Source organism: Balaenoptera physalus (genome assembly GCF_965194825.1).
Source record: "Balaenoptera physalus genome assembly, chromosome: 7".
Taxonomy (NCBI): Eukaryota; Metazoa; Chordata; class Mammalia; order Artiodactyla; family Balaenopteridae; genus Balaenoptera; species Balaenoptera physalus.
Window position 1 is genome coordinate 37,999,818 of NC_138886.1, and position 15,598 is coordinate 38,015,415.

At 41.0% G+C, this 15,598-nt stretch overlaps 1 pseudogene across 1 annotated transcript; it reads left to right on the forward strand.

Annotated features, from left to right (window-relative positions):
* Nucleotides 1-6,896: 6,896 nt before the first annotated feature.
* Nucleotides 6,897-15,208, forward strand: LOC309665176 (small ribosomal subunit protein eS6 pseudogene; annotated as a pseudogene). Its single transcript has 2 exons — nucleotides 6,897-6,969; nucleotides 7,800-15,208. The product of its transcript is annotated as a small ribosomal subunit protein eS6 pseudogene (transcript).
* Nucleotides 15,209-15,598: the final 390 nt, after the last annotated feature.

Genomic DNA, 15,598 nt, shown 5'->3' on the forward strand with positions numbered 1-15,598 from the left:
ATGCTTCAACTATAGAAAACACTATTTTGATGGATTCTCACAGAAAAGGACAAAGATAAGATCAATATTTTTCTGTGCAATATATATATATATTTTGAATTTCATTTATTTTTTATACAGCAGGTTCTTATTAGTTATCTATTTTATACATATTAGTGTATATATGTCAATCCCAATCTCCCAGTTCATCCCACCACCACCACCCCTACCCCCCGCTTTCTCCCCTTGGTGTCCATAGGTTTGTTCTCTACATCTGTGTCTCTATTATTTTGAGATGGAAATAATTCTGTGATTGAAGAGTTAGTTGTAACATGAGGTAGATCTAAGATTATTCTGATTCCCTTCCTACTTTTACAACAAATCATTCCCCCCCTTCCCTTTTTTAGTATGCCTTATAGATGGTGCAATCACCAAGATTCTATCCATAATACTCTTTTATTCTTGTTTTGTACACATTCTCTGGATGGTCTGATTCAATCATGGCTCCAATTACCATCTAAATACAGAAAACTCCCCCAAATCTATTTCCAGCTTTGATTTCTCTGCCAAGCACCAGCCCCTACTTCTCTCTGATAAATGTTTCCATTTAGATAGGTTGCAGGCAACTTAATCTCAACATGCGCAATACTCAACCCATTATCCTTATACATAATTTTTCCAGAATTCTTTGTCAGTAGGCTTGCTAGGTATTATGTCCCTTATCAATGGAGTCAACACCCTAGATGTAATTGATCTCCAAGTAGCATCCATTAAATCTTTCTCACATCTACCACTTTCTCTATACAACGATTGTCACAGGCCTGTCTCAGGGCCCTGTCATCTCTAGCTCTGACCACTTCAATAAACTCCAGATTCACCACCCATCTTCTTTATGATTGTTATTATATTTGTTTAAAACAAGATGTAACCATGAAACTCATGGTCTCATCTAACTTCTTTATTAAAAAGCAATAAAAACTCTAATTGCTTGCTTAAGTTGTTTTACTGCCTCCTTTTGCCTTTAGGATAAAGTACAAAATTACCTAGCAATGCATAGCAAACTGACCATAGCCAAGTAATTCATACAGTGAATCCTAGTTCTTTACAGTAAGCATTGGTAGTTTCAGTGGTTAGAGGCAGATGGAGGCCACCCTTACAAACTCCCTACCAGGTAGCACATGCCAATCAAAATCAGTCTCAGATCAAACTCAGTCAGACTCATGATCTTGAAGAACAAAATGCCAAGACTTACACTATCATATCACTTGTAATAAAGCTATAGTCATTAGCAGTGTAAGGATAGAGAACCAGATCGATGGAACAAGGAGTCCAAACATAAACTCACATATACATGGCCACTGATTGATTGATGACAATTTGGCACCACAGAGCAGTGGAGAAAGGGCAGTACTATCACTAAATAGTGCTGGGTCATTGGATAGCCACATGGAAGAAAGAATTATTCTTCAGCACTCCCTTATACCATACCCTAAATCAGTTGAGGAAAACTGTACATTTAAATGTGGAACGTAAAACAACGCAGCTTCTAGAAGAGATATTCCAAGTGTGAGAAGGATTTGATGTGTTGTTGCTGGCTCTGAGATTGAGGGGGCCATGTGCAAGGACTAAAGAGTGACCTGGAAGAACTAAAGGAAACTTCCAGTTGACAGCCAGCAAGGAAACAGGGACCCCAGTCCTGCAATTAAAAGGGACAATCTTCTATCAACCACCAGAATGAATAGGAAGCAATTTCTTTCCCAGAGCCTCTGGATAAGATCCCAGGCCAGCCAATACTTTGATTTCAGCCTTATAGGACCTGGAAGAAAGGAACTAGTTGAGCCCACCTGGACTTCTGGCCTACAGAACTGGGAGATAATAAATTTGTATTGTTTTAAGCTGCTAAATTTGTGATAATTTATTATAGCAGCAATAGAAACTAGTATACTCGTTAAGAAGAAAATGGAGAGATAAATTGTAATAAATACTTACAATGGACTGCAATAGAGTAGGGGTCAGTAAACTATGACCCACAGGCCAAATCTGACCTATGCTTGCTTTTGAAAATAAAGCTTAATTGGAATAGAGCCAGGTCTATTCATCTGTGTATCATCTGGGGCTGCTTTCATGCTACAGCAGCAGAGTTGAGTAGTTTTACCAGAGGCCATATGGCAGCCAAAGCTGAAAATATTTACTACCTGGCTCTTTAAAGAAAAAGTTTGTTGACTCTGGTAGAGAGGAATGAGAAACAACTAACTACCTATAATAATGCAGATGAATATCACAAAAATAATGGTGAATAAAGTTAGAAACAAAAGAGTACTTACTGCACGATTTTGTTTATGTAAAGTTTACAGCAGATAAAACTAATCTCTGCTTGTAAGAGTAAGGTTGGTTTGAGAAGGAGGAGGGGGAAAATAGTGATTTAGACACGGGTGTGGGGAGGCTTCTGGGATGCTGGTAATATTCTCTTTCTTGGTCTGGATGGTGGTTAAATGGCTTTGTGAAAAACCCATGAAGCATAATCTACTCACTTATTATGTATGCTAGTTATTGGGTTGGCCAAAAAGTTCGTTCAGGTTTTTCTGTAACATCTTACGGAAAAACCTGAACGAACTTTTTGGCCAGCCCAATACTTCCACAAAAAGGAAATTTAAAATAGTATGACTTTATTCAGACATTTAAAAGAATATATACTTATGAGGTCCTTAGTACCACTGAAATAAAATTCAAATCTTGTATTTAGAATGTCCTCTGGAGTTCATATGAGTACTTCACTGTCTCTAACATCTTTTTTTTTTTAATTTATTTAATTTTGGCTGCATTGGGTCTTTGTTGCTGCACACGGGCTTTCTCTAGTTGTGCCAAGCTGGGGCTACTCTTCGTTGTGGTATGCGGGCTTCTCATGGCAGTGGCTTCTCTTGCTGCAGAGCACAGGCTCTAGGCACGTGGGCTTCAGTAGTTGTGGCACATGGTCTCAGTAGTTGTGGCTCATGGGCTCTAGAGCACAGGCTTGGTAGTTGTGGTGCATGGGCTTAGTTGCTCCGCGGCCTGTGGGATCATCCCGGACCAGGGCTCGAACCCGTGTCCCCTGCACTGGCAGGCGGATTCCTAACCACTGCGCCACCAGGGAAGTCCCTCTAACATCTTGCTACTTGGACCAGTAGCATTGACATTGCCGGAGAGCTGGTTAGAAAGAATCTCAGCCCCACCCTAGACATGCTGAGTCAGAAACTGTATCTTAGTAAGAGCTCAGGTAATTCCTTTCCACATTAAAGTTTGAGAAGTACTGCTCGTATGGATTTGCTATTTCACTGCTGCTTATCCTTCACAAAACATATATTTCTACATGGACAAAAGTGCAGTTCTTGGCAGCCCACATGCCCCAAACTTCTCGCAGGCACCTGGACAGGACTGCTCTGGAAGCAAACATACCTGCCCATGCTACCTAAGTTCAAGCTCTCTGATCTCCACATACTCAGGCATCAGAAGGCACTAGGGCCCACATTTCCCTAATTTGCATTTGAATAGGCAAATAGAGCCCAGATTTATCTTTTTATAACAATAAAGGGAACAAACATGAGAAGTTTATCCGGAATAAATACGTCAGCCTCTTTCTCTGTCTCCTTACAATTCAGACCTCAGGGGGAATATAAACATATCCGTGGATTATGTTTATAATCTCAAAGGGTCAGTTTTTCATCTTCAGAGAGTTTCATCTTCAGAGAGTCAAATAGAATGAGAAAAGTTGTCTCTGGGAGAGTAAGATCTCATTCATGTAGGAAATAAAACAATATTTTCTTCTGTAGAAAACTAAAGAAAGGTTATAAATCATAAAACTAGATGTGGGAAACATAATAATGTATGGTTCCATTAGAAGAGAAGAATGGAAAAATGACCCTTGCTGGCTAACAGTTCTTGTGTTAATGATTCACAGAATGAAAGTTAGAAAAGTTGTATTAGAAATTTCTAGCCAAAAGAAAAAGAAAAAAAAGGTTTTCCCTGGTGGCGCAGTGGTTAAGAATCCACCTGCCAATGCAGGGGACACGGGTTCGAGCCCTGGTCCGGGAAGATCCCACATGCCACAGAGCAACTAAGCCCGTGCGCCACAGCTACCGAGCCTGCGCTCTACAGCCCGCGAACCACAACTACTGAAGCCCACGCACCTAGAGCTCATGCTCTGCAACGAGAAGCCACCGCCATGAGAAGCCTGCACACCGCAACGAAGAGTAGCCCCCTCTCGCCGCAACTAGAGAAAGCCCGCACACAGCAACAAAGACCCAACGCAGCCAAAAAAGTAATAAAAAAAATTTCCAGATAATTGTCCTATGATCTGAGTGCTCCTGATATTTCTTTCTTACACATAATACGGCTTTAAAATGGCCGTTATGGTGACTATAATGCCATTTTTTGCTCCTCCCAATTCTGAAATGTGTTACTGGAAAAATCAAATCACCCAATGGTGCAAAATTTGAAAGCACGGGGGGTGAGGGAAGAGAGACTTTGAAGAAAAGTAACTAACCCTGCTCTACCAAATAATGTAACTACTATGTCATGAAACCAATAACGCCACTGTGGCAGGGACGAGTAAGCAACCAGATGTGGGACCTCAGTCTCTGCGGAAGAATAGCCAAAATAAGTAGTTTTCTGTTAAATTTTAAATTTTTGTATTTTGAGGTATAAAGCCCTCAACTTTGCCAAACCTTTAGTAAAGACATTGAATAAGGGAGTGAATGAGTGAGGGAGGGAGAGAGTGCAGGTGTGCATATTCTGAAAATCAGTTGAAAGGAGCTAATTTCCGTATTAGGGTCAAGATGCTGAGAAAAATGTTTGGGACATATTGGGAACTGAACTACACTGAGTCCAGGCATGGAGCTTCTTGTACCTGCCAGAGCCTGAGGGGACTTAAGACTGAACGTCTCCTGGTATTTACTGCAGTCTTACGTGGGACAACAGAGTTGCCTTTGGAATCAGGGTTTGAGCCAAACACCTAGAAACTAGGAAGCAGAGTGACTCCAGCTGATGTGCGCTCTCTCAGCTGAAGAGGCAAGCATGAAAGTTGCTGCTCAACATAGGATATTGGTCATATTGCAGGGTATGAAATTATCTGGGAGTGGCTGGGTTTTCTTGTGTGTATATAAATAATAGGCAATTTTGCTTTTATATTCTCTCACGTTCAAGAAGAGAATATTGAATATATTTAGGGTCTATGTTGGAATGTACTTCATTTGCCAATTATTAAAATCATTATTTTTAAAGAGAAAAGGAAAATATTAAAAATGGTTTATCATTTACGTTATGTTGCTTGTTATATACTTTAAAATACTCAACACAACGCTAGTATAATATAAATGTATGTGCTGACTTTTCTACCCAAGGGGCAGTTGTTATAAATAGGAATCCACACTTCATGGGTGGTTATCTAACATTAAATAACAAAGGCCACACTTCAGAGGTAACTATTAAAGGCATGTTTTTTATCCTTATCGCTTATCCACACTGGTAGTTTTGTTAACCAGCATAATGAATATTTGACATAGATTCTTACTGGAGAAACTGGCAACTGGATATGAGAAATGGGCTCTCATTGGTGAAATGAATGGTGTTTAAGATATGTGGACTGGCTACGATGTTGAGGAGCACCTGAAAGGACAAAAGTTAGGACTTCTTTAAATTTACTGGGTGGGTTGCATGAACTACTTAGTGTCAGCTTGCTAATGGGTGTTTGTTTACAAAGTCCTGGGCCACTTTGCTGAGGTATGTTTTTTAAATACTTGTCTGTGTATATGGCAGCGTTTCGTGTGAGATTCAGTTTGAGAATGAAGAGGAGGAACTGTCCTTCACCTACCTTCAACGTTTCAGCAGCTACCATTTTTCAAAAGCGAATAACTAAGAGTTGTTCGTGACCAACTTGCTAAAGTCAGTTTTCAAGAATTTGTTAAAACTTTATTTATATGCGTGTTTCATTTGTATAAGTGTTCTTTCACCAGTCTGTTGATATCTATGGGGAATAAAAAATGTTCAGACATTGGAGCTGGGGGCCATGAGTGACATTCGCTTTTGGCAATTCCCTGGGTGACAATAGCTATCATTTCCCAATTTGGTTTCCTGATGCACTTCTGCCTACTTAGGCCTATCCCATTAGTCTCCATCTGTGGGGATATGAAGATTAACCTTGCTCAGTGTTATGTTGGAGATTTGAATTGGAGATCAATTTCCTTTAGGGAAGAGACTATCAATCAATGTCAACCTTTTATTTATTCAACACCCACTGTATGCACAGTATTTTTCTAAGTCCTTGGAGAATTATCAAGATTGCATACGTATTGTAGACCATGATCTCCAGAACTCATGATCTACAGGGGCACAGAAGATAAAAAGGTGTATTTAATTTCATTATCTAAAAATAACCTTCAGTGACAGCTATCTATAGATTCACTGCTGAGGGCTCTAATTTGTGGTAGATTCCAAGTCTTCTAAAAGTCTCTTTTTTCCTTTAATTCCTTTATTCCTCTATTCTTTCTTTTCTCTCTCTCCCTCCATCTCTTCCTTTCTGCCTTCATTTCTCCCCTTTCATTCTCCCTTTCACCTCCCTCACTTCTTTCTCTTCCACTCCCCCCCTTTCCTTCTTTCCTCTCTTCCTCCCTTTTCCCCTCTCTCCCTTCCTTTCTTCCTTCTTCCCTTTGCCTGAATAGTTTATTTGAGCATTTCCCCCAAGATAGTAAAGAATCTACTGCTTTGTTCTCCTGTCTTCACAGCACGAGGTTTAAATGGCTTTATTTAAAAACAAGTGTTCTCTCCTCTCTCAGAATGTGCCTGTTGTGGGATGCTGGCTTTTGAGCACTTCCTCTGTAAGGCCATGCTGAGGGCAACTGGCCCTCTGTTTTCACTGAGTGTTGGTAAATTTCCTAATAGCCCAGATGAACCTGAACCCTCCTGCTCCTGAAAGCTCCTTGCCCTCATCTCGCTACTTGAGGAGCCAGGCATTTTGGGGTTTGAATCTTGGTTCAGCCACATTCTGACTCTGGCACTGGGCGAGGTGTCTAAATTTTCTCAACCCCAATTTCTTCACCCACAAAGTAGGAGACACAATGTTTACCAAACAGTACAGAGATAATGCTCTCCAACTTTGGTTACTGTCATCACTTTTGCTTTATTTTCACTCTAATTCTCGGTTTCTGATCTTACTGGACCCTGAATCCTCTACTCCACTGCATTGGGATGACTTGCCTGTGTCCATTCACCAGGTATCAGACCGAGATGTTTCTCCTAACCTCAGTATCTCTGTCTCTATCAGAGTACCAGGTCCTCCGTGCCCACACACAGGCTGAAATGATCACAGAGACTCCTGGTTCTTTCCCTAATCTATACCTGCATGCTGGGAGCCATTTATGCCAACAGGATCCATTTTAATTGGGAAGATCAATAATTCTTCCTTTACTTTCCTCAATAGTTATAAATTTATGTAATCCCCTTCCCAGGATATATTTAAGCTCCAGATTGATACCCAACTACATGAGAAGATTTAGAAATCCTAGTCATCCAAGAGCTGAAGAATTTAGGACCTAGGGTCAGAAAGACTGGTTTCCAATCCTAGCTTTGCTATTTAGTAGCTGTGTGAATTTGGGGAAGTGTTTTAACAGAGTTTTAGGCCTTAGCTCCAACCCTGCATATTTATCTAAAGAGCAGCTGTTTCATGTAGAGGAAGAAGCATGGTCTGGGGCAGCAGAGACATAGTTTCAAATCTTGCACCTAATATTTATGGAATGAATCTCTCTTTCTGCTTCTGTTTTTCATGTATAAAATGGGATAATGATGCCCAGTAAACAACTGTGCTTGCCTGCCACTGGGTAAGGGGCATTCCTGTTATAGACCAAGGAGAACTGGAGAGAGGAGCACAAATCTGTTCAAGGTTGCATTGCAGACGCCAGTCTGAGTGTTCTCAACTTGGTTATTATTTTTTTAAAAAAAGGGAGAAGGATATTCCTGGACTAATACTACTGCGGCTTGTCACCTCGGGCCCAAAAGAACTAGCAGAATTGCAAATTTTCAGTCTCTCTGAAGATGATGCCTACTAGTGTATCGTAAGGAAGCCCCTGAGCAAAGAAGGTAAGAAACCCAGGACCAAAGTGCTCACGATTCAGTGTCCTGTTACTCCACGTTTCCTGCGACACAAACATCAGTGTATTGCTCTGAAGAAACTGCATACTAAGCAAACTAAGGACGAGCCTGCAGAATATGATACACTTTTGGCCAAGGGAATGAAAGAGGCCAAAGGAAAATGCCAGGAACAGACTGCCAAGAGACAGAGGCTGTACCTGCTGCGGGCTTCTACCTCTAAGTCTGAGTCCAGTAAAAACATGATTTCCTAAGAGTAACAAATTAACAAGATCAGACATTACAAAAGATTAAATGAGACACAAATCTATGAATATATTTCACCACAAAACGATTTTGAAAATGTTATTTCTAGCTCCCGGAAGGGTACCCTCACATAAGGGTCCTAGTCAGGGTTCAAATGGGTCAAAGAAAGAAAGAGGGATTCTTTCTTCAACCTGCTTTTCATGGTGCTTCTGGCTTTCCTGGGTCTCTCTCACTTTTCTCTGTTCTCGTGCTTCCTCTTAGGTATTGCTCCTGGGACCCTCTTCCTTCTCTCTTTTCTGGGTCAGCTGCCCAGCCCAAACCAACACACAGCAATAACAACATCACTCGGCCCTAAATCTCACTTCTTGCTACAGGGTGCACTCTCCTGTCTGTGATTTTACTTCCGAGTTCCGATGCCTCTTCTCCGAGGGTCTCCTCTGTGAGAGACACACTGTGATGAAACGTGGGGTAGCAGAGTATGCCTGAAAGCCCACTCATCGCTGCAGCTCATCCAGAAGACAAGCTGCTTTCAACAGTAGGGAAGCTGGTTGAAGATGATTCTTTTGACAACGCTGCTGATGGACTGAGGAAGCCGTGCGGGAAGGGAAGAGCCCTGAAAAGATCTCTCCCTGTGCTTCTCTTCAGGATGAGCTCCTAACCATCCCCAGAACAAGTTAGCTCAAGCACCCCATCACTTTCAAACCTTAAGAGAACATGGAAACCTGGAGCATTTGTGACCAGAAGGCATTCTCTTCTGATTGTGAATAAAGAGGGTGAAGAATAGGGCTTCCCTGGTGGCGCAGTGGTTGAGAATCTGCCTGCCAATGCAGGGGACACGGGTTCGAGCCCTGGTCTGGGAAGATCCCACATGCCGCGGAGCAACTAGGCCCGTGAGCCACAACTACTGAGCCTGCGCGTCTGGAGCCTGTGCTCCGCAACAAGAGGGGCCGCGACAGTGAGAGGCCCGCACACCGCGATGAAGAGTGGCCCCCGCTTGCCACAACTAGAGAAAGCCCTCACACAGAAACGAAGACCCAACACAGCCAAAAATAAATAAATAAATAAATAAATAAAAATTAAAAAAAAGAAGAGGGTGAAGAATCGATTCTTATGTGCAGGGCAAAAGTTCTGGTTAGAAATTGTCCCCAAACACTGACAAACACAGAGACTATATGAAGAGCAGTATTGGGAATGAGTTCGTATTGGGAGTTATCCTTCCTAAATTTAGAATCTCAGAATGTTGTAGCTGGATACTCTAGAGTGAGGGGTCTAAACTCAAATACCAGTAGGAGACAAGCACATATTCTTAACGAGAGAAGTTGCCTGCTGGGGACCGTGGCGTCAGGAGAGGGCTGACATCTAAAGGGGCAGATGCAACTCTGCTTCTGGTGATTGTTGCTTTGATGTTCACTGTAGTCAGATTCTCCAATTTGTTAGGAGTAACTGGATTTTAACATAAAATCCTTTTACATATGTGCAGCTAATTAAACAAACAAACAAGTGGATGCTGTGTTGTAACTGCCAATCAAGTTAACGGACTCCTAATTTTTAAAGAAACTGAGGCTCAGCAATGAGAAGTGACTGCTTCACAGAAAGCTGTCAGAGACAAGTATTCTAGATATGATTGATGGTAAGACCCTAGTCTAAAGTTCATTTATTAAGACCAATTCCATGGCCACTCGAATGCTGAAAATACACTGATGGAACCTAGTGTGGTAGATCAAAAAATTAATCTAATTCTTCACTTCCCTTTAAATAGAATGGTACATTCATGCCGTTACCATGGCTTTACGGTGGGTAGAGTATATATACTCCCCTGTGACTTTGAGCTTGACCTTGTGGACTGCTTTGACCGATGGGATGTTAGTGGATGTGACTCAAGCAGAGGTTTAAAATGTGTTTTCATATGTCTTTCTTCTGTGCCCGTACATTACATTTCTTGTATTTCGTAGTGTGTCCAAATGTCCTTAAATAGATACCAGTCAGACTGGATTAGGGCCACCCTAACAGCCTCATTTTAACTTCTGTAAAGTCCCTCTCTCCAATACAGTCACATTTTGGGGTACTGGGGGTAAAGGCTTCAACACATGAATTTTGGAGGACATGATTTAACCTATAACACACAGGTTACCACTTGACTAGAGTGGCCATTTCTTGTTCAAACCCAGACACACCGAGAGTGCTAAAATGCCAACCCACATCAGATTCTGGGACAACCTGCAGAAACTAATACTGGATATATGGCCATGCCATCCTGGTGGTGGGGGGAGTGGGATATTTAGCCTTCCTCACTCTGGATCAGGGTCTGCTCCAACAGTTCTGACGGCTGTTACAAAAGCTTGTTTCAGCTCTCAGGCTGAACTAAGAAATGCCTCGGCTGACTGACATGAAAAGAGATTTAATTAACCTCTTTGAACACCATCCCCCAGAACTGGCCATGTCTGCTTTCTCACTTCTGCCTGCTGATCCCTTATCACCTGTCCTTAAAAATCTGTGATGCACATGTACCTGGTTCCTTGGGCAGCCTTTGTTTTGATGCTGCACAAACCCTGAAGTCAGACTCAGTAGCCACCACTGAAGATGATGCCCAGCGCAGCCCACTTGCCCACATTGTTAGATCTGTGGAAACAACAAGACTGTTTCTGCCTTTTCTCAGCAGCAGTGGTTCTCAACCTGGGCTGCACTTCAGAATCACATGCGAAGCTTTTAAAAGCCCCGATGCTGTCAGCACTCCTGACCAATTCAATCAGAAGCACTGGAGGTAAAACCCAGGCAGCGGTAGTTGTTATATAGCTCTGCTGGTTTCTCCATCGTGCATCCCCTTTGAGAATTAGCTCTCTAGATCCTGGCTGCTAAAGTGTGGTCAGTGGATCAAGAGCTTTACCGTCCCTTGGGAGCCTGTTAGAAAAGCAGAATCTCGAGCCCCACCCCAGACCTGTGGAATCGGAATCTGCATTTTAGTGATTCCTAGATACGTTAATGTCTGAGGAGCGCTGAGCTATATCATCTGTTCTCACCTTTGGCTGTACACTAGAAATGCATGGGAAGCTTTTAAAATGCTGGTGCTCTGGCTGCACAGAAACCTGATTCAGTTACACCCACAGGAGTGAGGACCAGCAACCAGGATTTTTTTAGATCTTAGATCTTAGCAGATGATTCAAATTGAGCCACTGCTTTAGGCTCTAACATTTATCTGTTTGAAACAAAATTTTCTAAACACTCAAATGCCGAAGGCTTAGTAGGTCTGTGAGCCATACTGTCTCCCAATGCCACAGTGCCAGCCTGGAGTGATGCGTCATCAGAGGAGTTGTAGAGTAATTGCAATCTGGACTTCTCTGCTCCATTGGTGCTAGCTCATTTGTAGAATCACTATGGCTGTTGGGACCTGGAGGGCCTAGAAGTGAATTCTAACAGAGGGTCAGAATAAGTGCCCAGATATTTCATTAGGAACTTCAGGAAAAGTCCTGCCAGAAAGAGATCCAGACCTGCTTCTGTCCTGCAGTTTGCCTGGGATGGGTTGGACCAAGCTACATTTGTGGGCAGACATCCCAAGCTGTGAAGGCCTCAGGCAACTGGAAATGACTTAGGGATCACTAAGTGTCACTTTCTTTGTTGCTGTTGAATTTTTGTAGCCACACTCTATATATAAACAACAAAAATGTTATTACTATATTAAATACATAACAATAAATATATCATGGGTTGATTGTGTCCCCCCCCAAAAGATGTGTTGAAGTCCTAAGCCTCTGTATCTCACTATGTGACCTTATTTGGAAGCAGGGTCTTTACCAAGGTAATCAAGTTAAAATGAGGTCATTAAGATGGGTCCGAATCCAACATGACCAGTGTCCTTAAAGAAGGGGAAATTTGGACACAGAGACAGATGTGCACAGAGGGAAGACCATGTAAAGAAACACAGGGAGAAAGACAGCCATGTGACTATAGTGATCTATCTATAAATCAAGAAACACCAAGGATTACTGGAAAATACTAGAAGCTGGAGGACACAAGGGAGGATTCTCCCCTAGAACCACCAGAGAGAGTTTGGCTCTGTGGACCGTTTGATTTCAGATTTCTAGCCTCTAGGACTGTGAGACTACAGATTGCTGTTGTTTTCAGTCACTTTGGTTTTGGTACTTTTTTATAGCAGCCCTAGGAAACAAATACAACAAGTAAGGCTAAAAATGAATTAAGATGAAATTTTCCAAAATTACCCTAAAGAACGAAAAAACTGGATAAGGAGATTCTAAAACTGAATAGCTCTTTTGAAAGATTCTTTTTACTGATAAATATAAGTATACAGATGCTTAAAATAAAAAGCTGAAGAGTTCTTTGCTTAAAGATGTCATATTTTCCAGCATTCAATGAATGGAACTTAACTTAGAGCCATTTGTGGAAATGTGTTTTCCCTTTTGAAATCATTAAAACATACATTGTTGCTCTTTATGTTAGGTTTATGATGCATGCCGGAATTCCAAATAAAATATTGTTTAGATGCTTATGCACTAAGGATTGTTGCTTTGTAATGAGACACAAGACTGGGTGGAAGAATATCTTTTTATATCAAGGCAGTGAATCCTTAGTCAATGGTCAAAATGTACTTTACAGTAGGATTTTATTATGATATCAAAATATTTTGATAGGCAAAAGACTATGAATACAGAAAGACCTCTGTGTTCTACAAATCCTAACATCAAGCACATTTGCCAAGAAGTCAGATACTGCCTTTTAAAACATGCTCATATCTTTTGTTTTATTCTTTGCTTCTGTGTCACTACACCTGGAAGTGTTAAATCCAAGGGACCTGGAAACCTTTCCATATTTCTCCTCCCGATAGCCCCAGATGAAAGTACACATGCTAACTTGGCTGAGCTTTTTCATCAGTTCCTGAAGTTTCTACAAAAGCAGGTTGCTGACCAGGAAACTGGGTCAGGCAATTGTTCTGCAATAAAGATGATCTTTTGAAGTGTCTCAGCAGCTGCCTACCTTGAACAGGAGTCCCGTGGACCATGCTCTTCACAAATTGAGCCTCAGGCCTCAGATATTATTCCTCTGCTTTAATAACAATGAAAAAAAACTTTGCCCTTTTGTTCTCCACCTTCCTTTGGGCTTTCTGATTGATGAACCTATTCACTTAAACAGAGTTTTTAAAATTGCTTTAAAAAATACAACCACTTCCTGAAATATATTTGTAAAGGAAAGCTATCTCTTGAAACTCCATGAAGCTAGTATATAAGAAATACTACCATGTTGCCATAGGACAACCACCATTGACTTGGGCAGAATCTCTAAGAGGCAGTTTGATTTCAACTTGAACGGGATTTGATCTTTCAGAGTCAGAGGTATTTTCCAGGCCTTGGGATTTCCTACGCACCCACAACAGAGGCATTTTCTCCCTTAATTCCTCAGTAAAGAAAGAAATAAGTTGTGGTTTTTCTTTTGATATCAACTGACAACATTAGCATATTCAGAGTGAAATATGTATAACTCATTGGATCAGATACCGTTTAACAGGGACATGAATTATGAATCAATGAAAGAAGCTGTCACCAGCTATGTTACCTTGATATTAATAGCATGAACAATCAATGTTGGAAGTATTTGGGGCACATGTGCCATTAAACCCATGTTGTCTTTCAAGAATGAGATAGAGACAGAGGAGGGAGAGAGGGGAGCAGCGTGTGAGAGTGGGCGAGAGAGATCGAGGGATAATATTATTTATGAGGATTTCTTTTAACGTCCAGTGGAATTCAGATAACTCACCTGTTAGAGTCCCAAGCTGATGAAGTTTCACTCGGATCATGCAACCTGAGAAAAGAGATATCATCACTAGATTAACCTTTATTGTCTACAACAAGGGCCAGCAGCCTATGGCCACTGCTTCTTTTTGTATGGTCTGAGAGCAAAAAATGTTTTTACATTTTTAAATAGTTGAAAAAAATCAAACAAAGAATATTATTTTGTGACATGAAAATTACATAACACTCAAATTTCAGTGTTCATAAAGAAAATTTTATTAGAACACAGCCACAGCCATTCCTTTATGTAATGTCTATAGATGCTTTCCTACTATAATGGCAGAGTTGAGTTATTGTGACAGAGACCATGTGGCCTTTAAAGCCTAAAATATTTACTATTTACCCCTTTGCAGAAAAAAGCTCACTGACTCCCTGTATATTCAAATACATGCATTTATATGTGCCCATATATGTGTATATATAAATGTAAATCATCTATCTACCTACCTATCTACCTATCTACCTACTTATCTAATCTACGTAGCTAATATTTTCCTTCCATGCCTAAGTAAATCTTTCCTGTAGCTTTTATTTCTTCTAATCAAAGTAATATAAGCCCTGAAGCATAGTAACTATACATCTCTATCCTCTTGTTCCATTTTTGTAGTTAAAAACAAAACTGCTTCAATGCACAAGGCAATGTCTTATTCTACTGAGTGCACACCTTGATAAAACTCAACACACTTGATATTTACTCTGGCTGGCAGGGAAGTATATTCACCTAGACTCTGGGCCATAAAAGTATCTGATATCCCCACAATAGCAACTTCAAAGGTGATATAAAAATGTTAATAGTTAATATACTAAAGCCCCAAATGCCCATCTGGGGTGGTGGAAATCATTTCCTATCATCTGTAGTTAAAAGAGACAAATTCAGGCTTTTAACTGGGGATTATTTAAGCTGTGTTTTAAATGAATAGTCAAGGAAGAGCTTAAAGATCATTACTTCCAGTGGGAGAATTTTGATCCTAGAATTGAAGACCCTGGCATTTAATTTTTACAAAGTGACTAACAGGAAGCTGGAGGTAGCCAACTGAACTCAATTGGACAAATGTGTCTCAGATGGTGTGATATAATAAAGCATATATCCAGTCTTTGTCCCTGCTTCCTGGCACAGAGTTTCAAAAACTCTTGGAATTTTCCTGATAGGAGTGTCTGTTTTAATTCCTTACAAGCCCCTTCCCACCATACCTGAGTTTCTACTAACAAGGTGATTCATGGTGGGGCCCTACATAGTTTCCAGGGAGGGGCTGACCATGCTAGAAAGACCAAGCTCATTATTACAGGGTTGGAAGTTTCAGCACCGCCCCCCCCCCAAACTCCATGGAGAGAAGGGGGACTGAAGATTGAATTCAAGCATGTGACCAGTGATTTAATCACTCATGTCCACCTAGTGAAACCTCAATAAAAACTCTGAAAAATGAGGCTCAGAGAGCTTCCAAGCTTATGAACATATCAAT